Source organism: Rutidosis leptorrhynchoides, chromosome 2 (genome assembly GCF_046630445.1).
Source record: "Rutidosis leptorrhynchoides isolate AG116_Rl617_1_P2 chromosome 2, CSIRO_AGI_Rlap_v1, whole genome shotgun sequence".
Classification (NCBI taxonomy): Eukaryota; Viridiplantae; Streptophyta; class Magnoliopsida; order Asterales; family Asteraceae; genus Rutidosis; species Rutidosis leptorrhynchoides.
This window is the reverse complement of record NC_092334.1, coordinates 2,850,253-2,862,741: the sequence shown is the minus strand read 5'-3', so window position 1 is coordinate 2,862,741 and position 12,489 is coordinate 2,850,253. Positions and strand designations below refer to the sequence as shown.

Here is a 12,489-nt window from a genome sequence, read left to right as displayed (position 1 = left end):
CCTATTCTATTCGAAACCCAATTATTATAACCATCGATAACCAACACAACTATTAAATATTCAAACCCACTATCTACATACTATATATTATCCTTTTTAAACAAATAAAGGAGTGCTGTTTTTTTTATTTTATCTTCTTTTCATGGCCGACAATTACAAACAATAAATTCCACTTGATTAGGATAATGGAAGTTGATGTGTGAATGACGGCTTGTTGATGTGTTAATAAAATTCGTTGAAGTCTTATTACCTGCTTGATATATGTTTTCCCTGACGTCAATACATCCAACAAATGGACTGATTATTTGATTGAATCTTGGGCCGAGGTAAACCCATAGTTATTTAATGGATTTATTTACAAATGTTGGGCTTGAAGTTTGGGCTTGTCGATTTGGGACTGCTACCTGAGCCACATCAGCCCACTTGGTGTTTTGTTGGGCCGTAATCCACAATTTTTTTTTCTGTTGGACTTTATTAGTAGGGTGACGAGATAAATTGTGTATATATAAATACACGTTCACTTGGTTATTGGTTTCCCTGACTTAATCTCACTCGCTCTCTCTTTATACATATACTTAAAGCATAACTCTTTGGAGATGTGTTTGTGTACGTATGTGTGGTATTGTCAAATTAACATATGAAGGTGGTGATAAACAATAACATTGATGCTATATAAATGGTGATGATAAGCGTAGAAGAAAATGATTATGTTATGATTAGGATTGATATGTATGGCGATGTTAGATGACAAAGAATGATTGAGTTTGATGATGAAATGGTAAAACGTTTCTACAAGGTAAATAATTAAACGAAGATATTAAATCATAAAAGCAAAGGTAGTGTAACGGTTAACGGTGTTGGGTTTAAGCGGGAGGTCTTGAGTTCGAATCTAGGCATTGGCATTTTATTTTTAGAAGCTTGTTTCTTCAAAGGTTGTATTCTAAATTTTTCTATTATTATTATTATTATTATTATTATTATTATTATTATTATTATTATTATTATTATTATTATTATTATTATTATTATTATTATTATTATTATTATTATTATTATTATTATTACTATTATTAACATTAATATATTTACTAACAAGTTTAATTATTAAGTATTATTAGTATTAAAGAATTTTTAGCAAAAATTAGTATTTTTATTGTAAAAATAATACAACTTTTTTTAAAATTTTATTATTGTTACTATCATTATTAAAATTTTTATATATTTTATTATTATTATTTTTATTAACATAACTATATTAGTATTTTTACAATAAATAATAATTATCTATCTACAGTAAATAAAGTATATATATTATTAAGGAAACTTATAAATTATTAAATATAAAGATTACATCACTAGGAATAATACATAAATTTGTTCGATTACCATTATATGTGTTAATATATATATATAAATGATATAGGTTCGTGAATCTGAGACCAACTCTGCACTTGTTCAATGTCGTCAAATGTATTTTTACTACAAAATACATTATGTGAGTTTCATTAATCCCTTTTTAAATGCTTTTGCAATATATATTTTAGGGACTGAGAATACATGCGCTGTTTTTATAACTGTTTTACGAAATAGACACAAGTAATTGAAACTACATTATATGGTTGAATGATCGAAATCGAATATGTCCCTTTTTATTAAGTCTGGTAATCTAAGAATTAGGGAACAGACACCCTAATTGACGTAAACTCTAAAGATAGATCTATCGGGCCCAACAAGCCCCATCCAAAGTACCGGATGCTTTAGTACTTCGAAATTAATATCATGTCCGAAGGAGGATCCCGGAATGATGGGGATATTCTAATATACATATTGTGAATGTCGGTTACCAGGTGTTCAATCCATATGAATGATATTTTTGTCTCTATGCATGGGACGTATGTTTATGAGAAATGGAAATATGAAATCTTGTGGTCTATTAAAATTATGAAATGATTATTTATGTTAAACTAATGAACTCACCAACCTTTTGGTTGACACTTTAAAGCATGTTTATTCTCAGGTACGAAAGAAATCTTCCGCTGTGCATTTGCTTATTTTAGAGATATTACTTGGAGTCATTCATGACATATTTCAAAAGACGTTGCATTCGAGTCGTCGAGTTCATCAAGATTATTATTTAGATAATTATAATTAGATATGTTATGAAATGGTATGCATATCGTCAATTTTCGATGTAAGGAAGTTTGTCTTTTCAAAACGAATGCAATGTTTGTAAAATGTATCATATAGAGGTCAAGTACCTCGTGATGTAACCAACTATTGTGAATCGTTTGTAATCGATGTGGACTTTGTCCGGATGGATTAGGACGGGTCCTTTCAATATATATATATATATATATATATATATATATATATATATATATATATATATATATATATATATATATATATATATATATATATATATATATATATATATATATCGTGAGAGAGAGATTGAAAAAGGATTGAATAAAAATCAGAATGCGCGACCTTTTATAGGCCCACGTTTCACTGAAGAGCTCCACGAGTGCGGATGTTTTCTTCATAAAAGCTCCGCGAGTACGGAGATCTGGAATCCAGCTCATAGATTAAATCCAAAACGTGGGCTGCGTATAATTATAATATATAATAATATATATAATTAATTATATATTATATTATATTCTTGTGGATAGTTGACTTGTAATTTTTGGTCCGTTGCGTCGCGCGCTGAAAGTTGGTTCATGTCTCGGTTCCGGATTTTCGAACGCCTTTTCGTACAATTTAATATCTTGTACTTTGTGTTTCACGGCTTGTACTCTTGTAACTTTTAGACGTTTCTCATCAATAATTTGAACCACTTGGATTGTACTTTGTACTTTTTAGCTTTTTGGTCAATTGCGTCTTCAATTCGTCGAATCTGTCTTTTGTCTTCACCTTTTATTATTTAAACGAATATCACTTGTAAATAGAATAATTGCAACTAAAAGCTTGTCTTTCTTGAGGGATAATGCTATGAAATATATGTTCGTTTTTAGCATTATCAAATATTCCCACACTTGAGCGTTGCTTATCCTCAAGCAATATAGAACTTGAATATAGCTTTACAAGAATCACTTCTTTATTCTTCACACTTTGTACATCAGTGATTTCTATACGGCGGTATGAACAATGGTAGTAACATTGTGGTTTATAGTCCCACATGACTATGAAAATTTAGATCCTTTAGGAAATTGGATCTTTATAAAAATATTTGATCTTTTAAAAATTCAATCTAGCTTTTTACCCTAGATAAGTTTTCCGGAATAACCCTTTTACCGGTGTTTGCAAAATGTTTTTGTAGGTTTTGTGGGTTTCAGATTTGAAAATTTTAGCTCAAAACTTATGGTTTTGTGTCACCCACTTGCTAACCTTGTATTGGGAAAGCAACACGTCCAGTTTACTTGCTCCGTATATTACCTTTCGGTAAACTACCGTCCGGTTGTAAAGGATTGCATTTTTTTGAAAAGGCACACCATAAATGAATATTTAAATCAAAGGTTTTCGAAGGTGGTGACTTCATTAGTTTTTAGCTAGTAATAGATTAAAGAGAAGTAATTTGTGTGAACAAGCAACTATTAAGGCAATGTCCCGTGACATGCTTTTGATTATGGTCTATATCGTGTCGGATGCAATTACTATCCTTTGTAGGAGCAATAGTAAAGATCACCCTATAATTTTTCGGTCTGGCACAAGGTCCTGTCTTCGACCATGCTATGCAACCACCGTTCTTACGGTTGACACCCGATTTAGTTCAGGTGACCTAATGAATTCCAGGTGAATTCCTAGGATTTTACGTTCAATGGTAATGAATGCATTAAAAATAGGGTTTTCAGAAAATAAATCGGTTTGTAATTTGATCAAAATATTTTCTCGTTCAAGCTCGAGTTTAGATATCATTGAATTCCATGAGTTTGTAATTCTCAATCTTTAAGGTCAATCTCAAGGATTGAGTAATATCAGGCTTAAAAGCTGATTTTTAATCTTTAAGGAGATTATCCTTTCTGGGGGTCTGATTCATTAGTCTTATCAAGCTAATTTGTACGGCGCCCTCCCCATTTTACGAGACAGATCCTCTCATGGTTAGGATAACTCTGACCACATGGCGACCCTGTTTGATGCTGAGGTCCGTGGATTTCCTGCTGATTTTAGAGATGACTTTTCTAGATCTTTCGTCAACCTACAGCTGGTCTGGAAGACAACTTCCTGACCTAAATCAAGAAGCGCGTGTCTTTTTCAGAAGACTTTACTTCCTTTTAATGATGGAATTGATTCATCGTGTAGATCCATCTTTCTTTCAAATATATTACAGTAAATCGGGTAAAACTTATTAGTTTAGTCCAAAACAAAAGTACCTTCAATAATCTTGTACAAAAATATGTGATATCTGTTTTAAAGAACTTGGTAAATTCTTCCCACACTTAGCTTTTATTTTATTTCTTTCTTTGTCTTTTTATTTTTCTTTATTCCATTTTAAATGAATTCTAACGTTTTGGATTGTTTCTCAATTTATGTCCTTTCTGAGGTAACAATAATTTCGGTGTTAATACCTAGTTTTATCATTCATAAATATGTATAAACATGATTTTGAATTCATTTTATTGAAATTTTTTCAAATTTTCACAAAATTTGGCAAATAAACCAAGTGTAAACCCGATAGAATTTATAACCCTTCTCCACACTTGAGATCTTGCAATGCCCTCATTTGCATGAAATCAGACTATAATTATAAATTCATGAGGGTGATTAGTGTAGAAAAGTGATTAAAAATACCGAGTTTGCAAACATATTATTTTATATCACAATTGATATTTTGCGTCTTGTCGTCAAAATTAGTAGCTTTTGCTGAACTTTAATGCCAGTCTTTGAAAATGCGATGTTTTACCCTGTTTTGTACATAAGATAAACTACAAACATACATAATATTTTTATTTTTTTTTTTATAAAATCGTTATTTATTAAAACAATTTAAATGAATAATTTTTTTAAAATTTTGTTTCCTTTTACTTTAGGTAGTTTCAGTATGTTTACCTAGTTCGTCCCTCGACAAAATTTAAAATTTGTCGTTTTTAAAGCGATTGTTTTAAAAGCAAAGATTTTTTGGGTTTTTTTTTTAATTTTTTTGGTATACTTTAGATCAATAAAATTAAAAATAATGATAACAAAATTTGTCGCACCTCACTCGGGTAAAGCAATTTCGGTTCCATGACCTAGTCTTCAACTTACGATGAATTTTAGAAATCATTTTTTAAACTTAATGAAATAAAGTAAATTTTTTTTTTAAATTCACACAAAACTTAAATTTAGAAAGCATAATAATTTCATATAAAACCTATAAAACAAAAAATTTAGAATGGGGGGAGAAAACTAGTTCTTTAGTGTCTGCTAGTGGAATAGACCAATCGAATTCCATTCTCGGAACTACACGAGAACAGAACAACTAACTCTAGACAGCTTTTTCTTTTTAGAACATTTGAATCGCCCCACACTTAGGTAGATGTGGTGTCGAAATTGTGATTAACTTCATCATCAATTTCTCTTGGACCATAATCAACTTGCATATCTGTGACTTTTGCTTTAAGCCATTGGTCGGATTCTTGTGTAATATCCACAAATTAAACTAGTTTCGCCTTTTCTTTAGGCGATAGATTGGATACTAACCGGTTACATAACTTAAAGTTCCCCTTGGTTCTAGCATCGCGAATCCGTTTAATAAGTTTCTTCATTGAACTGTTAATAACGGAGTCATTTAATTTTGTATCAACAACGGGGTTTTTTGTTATCAAGTCATCTTTAGGTGTTACTTCATTTTCCCCATACTTAGGCATTTTATTATTGTTAAGCACTACCGTTGGAGTTGGTAAAACAATATGCTTCTCATCGATCGTTTTTATCGGTTCAACGGTTTTGGTTGGTGGAGATTTAGACTTTCGACTCACAAAGGTGATCGATTTTTCATCATTACTAAGTGTCATTCTACCCTCTCTTACATCAAATAACGCCCCGGTGGACGCTAAGAATGGTCGACCCAAAATTAGAGGAATGCTTGGGTCCTCTTCTATGTCAATGACAATAAATTCGACTAAAAAGGTTAAATTACCCACTTGAACGGGTAGGTTGTCAGCAATTCCAACTGGGTGCCTAATGGTTTGATCAAAGAGTCGAACACTTAGTTCTGTTGGACTTAACTCACCTACTCCTAATCTCTTATATAATGAAAGAGGCATAACACTCACACTCGCACCTAAATCTGCTAATGCATCATACATGACACAATCACTAAGTAGACAAGGAACAATAAATTCTCCCGGATCATCCAACCTGGATGGAGGTTTTGGTGGAACCGTCTTCACCGGGTTTATCTTTACGGTTTTTGTTTCTTGTAACTTCTTATTCTTCTTCTTTTTTCCAAAGGTATAACAAACTTTATTACCTATCACTTGCTCATACTCAACTCCTTTTCTTGGAAACGGGATGGGTGGTCTATATGGTGCCACCACTGGCTTTACATACTTGGGTGGTGGTGGTAGTGTTGTAACTTCTTCATTGTTACTCACATCGAAAACCTTCCCATCTTCTTATGATGGTTTTTCAGAATTTGTTGACACCATGTTAACATTCTCATTCCGAGGATTTACTTCAGTATCACTCGGTAGCTTTCCTTGATCCCTCTCACTCATCATGCTAGCTAGAGTACCTACGTGTTTTTCTAGATTCAAAATGGAAGCTTGTTGAGTTCTTAATGACTGATCAAACCTCTCATTTATTTGGGTTTGAGATGTAATAAATTGTGTTTGAGATTCCATTAGCTTTGCCATCATTTCTTCCAGATTTGGCTTTTTCTCTTCGGTTTGTTGTGGTGGTTTATATAAGCTAGTTCTTTGTTGATTGAAAGTGTTGTTTTGAGTTGGTTGGTTATTCAGACCTTGTTGGTTGTACGAGTTATTGTTAGGTCCATTTGGATTGTAAAGAATGTTTTGATTTCGATTAAAGTTTGGCCTTGGCGGTTGATAATTATTTTGATAATTATTTCCCGGCCTTTGGTTCATGTAGGAAACATTCTCACGTTGTTCCATCGTTTGCTCAATGTGACAATCTTTCGTTAAGTGTGGTCCACCGCATTGCTCACAACTGATTCATATTGCGTGAATATCTTTAGTCATCTTTTCCATTCGTCTCTCGAAAGCATCTATTTTTGAGGAAACGGAATCAAAGTCATGGCTAGAATCGGCTCTAGCCACTTTAGATGAACGAAAAATATATTTTTCCTGATGCCACTCATGAGAGTGGGAGGCTGTGTTATCAATAATTTTGTGAGCTTCAGTTGCGGTTTTCTTCATAATGGAACCACCTGCTGCTATGTCGATGACTTTTCGTGTAGTAATGTCGCATCCTTGGTAGAATATTTATACTATTTGATAAGTGTCTAAACCATGTTGAGGACATCCTCTCAACAACTTTCCAAAACTTGTCCACGCCTCATATAATGTTTCATTTGGCTTTTGCGTGAACGTAACAATTTCTCCTTGAAGTCTCACGGCTTTTGATGCTGGAAAGAATCTTTTAAGAAATTTCTCAACTAAAACATCCCATGTGTCAATCGCTCCTTCGGGTAACGATTCTAACCAATCTTTGGCTTCTCCCTTTAAAGTCCAAGGAAATAACATGAGATAGATTTGTTCATCCTCAACTTCTATAATTTTGAATAGAGTACAGATCCTATTAAAGGTTCGAAGATGTTCGTTTGGATCTTCTTTTGGCGTACCACTATATTGGCATTGATTAGTTACCATGTGTAGGATTTGTCCTTTGATTTCATAATCTGGTGCATTAATGTCTGGTTTAATAATGGCGTGTCCTTGGCCCGTGCGTGTGGCTCTCATTCGGTCTTCCATACTTAGAAGTTCCGTTACTTCCATAATTGAATTGGATGAATACAAATCACTAGAGGATTCTGATTTAACGGTTTGTGGTTCAGGAGGAATGATTAGTGGTTCAAGATATTGGAATTGTCCTTGAATATCCTCCGGGTTTTCAATTTTGAAGTCGGGTACAAAAAATGGATTATCGGAAATTTGAATTGGAGTACTTGGTCGACTAGATGATGATTCTAAAGAAAAATCAACGGCAATAATATTGGCTAGATGTCTTTATCGAGTTACAGGTGGTGAACGTATGAAAGGTGGTGAACGTTTTGCTCGGTGCATTCACTGAATATCCTATTAGTTATAAAAGATAAAAATTATATAAGTTATCAAATTAATAGACTTTTCTGATTTTGCCCACGTTTCGAATAGCCAATAGATGCAGCAGGTAGCCAGGACCCTTTAAATCGGAAGCCCACAACTCGCCACTAACAAATCTAACTATTACTACGAACCAGAAAATTTTGGATGTCTATCAATTTAACCACTTAAAATAATTTTTCATCGAAGTTTAAAGAAATTTTAGAGAAGAAATAGAAAATTCTATCTCCTAAAAACTAGAGCGTCGAGAAATAAGAAGGAAAAAGAGTGCTTCGGAAAATAAAAGGTACTAAATACTAAAAATTAAAACTTATGTCTAAAGGTATTAAAGCTTAAAAGGAATTCTATATTCAAAACGACAATAACTTAAAAGTCACTAAAATCTATAAAATATTAAGGCGATAAGCGACGTCGTAAAATTCTAAAGCACCTAAATCTTAGTCTAAAGAAAAAGCACTTAAGGGATTTTACGGCAAAGCCTAGAAATCTAGAAATATAAAATGGCTACGGCAAAAACTATATCTTAAAACTAGTTACTAACGATAACAATACAATTACGAATAAAAAGATACAAAATATAAAAAGAAAACTTAAAGTTATAAAAATACAATTTTTATAAAAATATTATTTTTATATTATTATTTTATAAAAGTATTAATTTTATAAGTAATAAAACTAATTAATACTTAAAAATACAAATTTAATTAAACTAAAACTAATTAATATTAAACATAAACCCTAATTAGGTTAATTAATAATAATAATAATAACTAAATTAAAACCCTAAAACGTAATTAATGCAGTCTGAGGTTGTAGCTGTCAGACAGCTTCCGCGAGTGCGGATACTAGCTGCCCAAAAGTACCGCGAGTGCGGAGGATGCAGGATCAAGTGAGCTGCAGGCCCAAATTACGCAGGTTTGGATTTTAATATTTTTTTATTTTATGTTTTAATTTATATAAAATGTAATTTAAATAAAACTTATATTAAAAATTACTTATTAGTTTTTTTATAACTTTTCACAATAAATAAAAATATAAACTTTTTAATAAACTTAAAAATATAGATATAGAATTTTTTTATGTTTTTATATTTTTGTTTTTAATATTTAAAACTTATATTTTTACAAAAATAGATTAAAACTTAATAAAAATATTATATATATATATATATATATATATATATATATATATATATATATATATATATATATATATATATATATATATATATATATATATGGCGTTTCGCTTCGGCGTTGAATTTTCCCCGGTAGCGTCGCCAAAAATACTTGATGTTATGCGAGGTGTATACGAAATAGTTATATTTTTATTGCGAAATACTATTAAATATGATACAATTTTACACAAGTAATTTATTTATTTATAGAGTGGATATACCTAAACCTTGCTACAACACTATAGGCAGTGTACCTAATCGTACAGTAGTGTAGTTTTTAGTAAGTCCGGTTCGTCCACAGGGAAGTAGCCAAGTTTAACGCTATATATTTTTTAAAACTATATTTGTGTGTGTGTGTATATATATATATATATATATATATATATATATATATATATATATATATATATATATATATATAAGTAGTAGTATTATTATTATTATTATTATAAAGGGGGGTTTTTACCGTTTAATGACCGGTTTGTCGATTTTATGTCTTAAATCACAATTAAAACCTAATGTAAAATATTAAAAATAAATATAACTTAATTTAAAGCGTAAAGTAAATAACGATAAATAAAATGCGATAAATTAAAGTGCGATAAATAAAATGACGGTAAATAAAATTGCGATAATTAAAAAGTGCGATAAATAAAAATGCAATAAATAAAATGACAGTAAATAAAAGTGCGATGAAATATAAAATAAAGGAATTATGCTTATTTAAACTTCCGTAATCATGATGTTTGACGTGTTGATTTTAATTTATTACCATGGATTAATTGTCCTTTGTCCTGGATTATTCGATATGTCCATCTGGTTTTGTCCATAACAGTCCATCAGTCATAAATATAAAGAACGAGTGTCCTCGTCAAATTATCCTTATATCCGAAGTCAAATATTCCAACTAATTGGGGACTTAAACTGTAACAAGGTCTTAATACTTTGTTAACAATTACACCAAGCGTCCTTGTACATAATTCACCCCTGTTTTAATGAGTCCATTGACTATTAATCCATTCCCGTATCCGGTTAAATGAAACATTATTAGTACTTATAAATATCCCGCCCATCGTGTTCGATCGAGTGTATATGGTTATTTATAGGCACGTCCAATTATAAATCTTTATATTAAATTAACGAACTATCATTCAATTAAACAAATATAAAGCACATTAATAGCCCATAGTCCAATTTCCACAAGTGTCGGTCTTTTGTCCAAACCCCAATTATGGTCCAAAGCCCAATTACCCCGTCTTTAATATTTAGCCCAACATCACGATTACTTCAGCTTAAATAAGCATAATAATAACTTAGCTACGAGACATTAATTTAAAAAGGTTGAACATAACTTACAATGATTAATAATAGCGTAGCGTTACACGGACAGAATTTCAACTTACACGCTTACAACATTCGCTAACATAACCTTATTATTATTAATCTTAAATTAAAATTAAAATTATATATATATATATATATATATATATATATATATATATATATATATATATATATATATATATATATATATATATATATATCGTGAGAGAGAGATTGAAAAAGGATTGAATAAAATCGATCAGAATGCGCGACCTTTTATAGGCCCACGTTTCACTGTAGAGCTCCGCGAGTGCGGATGTTTTCTTCATAAAAGCTCCGCGAGTGCGGAGGTCTGGAATCCAGCTCATAGATTAAATCCAAAACGTGGGCTTTGTATAATTATAATATATAATAATATATATAATTAATTATATATTATATTATATTCTTGTGCATAGTTGACTTGTAATTTTTGGTCCGTTGCGTCGCGCGCTGAAACTTGGTTCATGTCTCGGTTCCGCATTTTCGAACGCCTTTTCGTACAATTTAATATCTTGTACTTTGTGTTTCACAGCTTGTACTCTTGTAACTTTTAGACGTTTCTCATCAATAATTTGAACCACTTGGATTGTACTTTGTACTTTTTAGCTTTTTGGTCGTTTGCGTCTTCAATTCGTCGAATCTGTCTTTTGTCTTCACCTTTTATTATTTAAACGAATATCACTTGTAAATAGAACAATTGCAACTAAAAGCTTGTCTTTCTTGAGGGATAATGCTATGAAATATATGTTCATTTTTAGTATTATCAAATATTCCCACACTTGAGCGTTGCTTGTCCTCAAGCAATATAGAACTTGAATATAGCTTTATAAGAATCACTTCTTTATTCTTCACACTTTGTACATCAGTGATTTCTATACGGCGGTATGAACAATGGTAGTAACATTGTGGTTTACAGTCCCACATGACTATGAAAATTTAGATCCTTTAGGAAATTGGATCTTTATGAAAACATTTGATCTTTTGAAAATTCAATCTAGCTTTTTACCCTAGATAAGTTTTCAGGAATAACCCTTTACCGGTGTTTGCAAAATGTTTTTGTGGATTTTGTGGGTTTCAGATTTGAAAATTTTAGCTCAAAACTTATGGTTTTGTGTCACCCACTTGCTAACATTGTATTGGGAAAGCAACACGTCCAGTTTACTTGCTCCGTATATTACCTTTCGGTAAACTACCGTCCGGTTGTAAAGGAAAGCGTTGAACAAGCAAATGTTAAGGCAATGTCCCGTGACATGCTTTTGATTATGGCCTATATTATGTCGAATGCAATTACTATCATTTGTAGGAGCAATAGTAAAGATCACCCTATAATTTTTCGGTCTGGTACAAGGTCCTGTCTTCGACCATGCTATGCAACCACCGTTCTTACGGTTGACACCCGATTTGGTTCAGGTGACCTAATGAATTCCAGGTGAATTCCTAGGATTTTACGTTCAATGGTAATGAACGCATTAAAAATAGGGTTTTCAGAAAACAAATCGGTTTGTAATTTGATCAAAATATTTTCTCGTTCAAGCTCGAGTTTAGATATCATTGAATTCCATGAGTTTGTAATTCTCAATCTTATTCTCAATCAAAATGTGATGTGCTTTGAAGTACCGCCTTAGCCTCCTTGCGGTGTGAACTAGTGCATAAACGAGTTTTCAACTGGATTATAGTTGACTT

At 31.5% G+C, this 12,489-nt stretch overlaps 1 non-coding gene across 1 annotated transcript; it reads left to right on the top strand.

Annotated features, from left to right (window-relative positions):
- The first annotated feature begins 7,446 nt into the window (after nt 1-7,446).
- On the top strand, nt 7,447-7,553 carry LOC139894972 (small nucleolar RNA R71). Its single transcript, XR_011775444.1, has one exon. It is a non-coding gene; the product is annotated as a small nucleolar RNA R71 (small nucleolar RNA).
- The last annotated feature ends 4,936 nt before the right edge of the window (nt 7,554-12,489 follow it).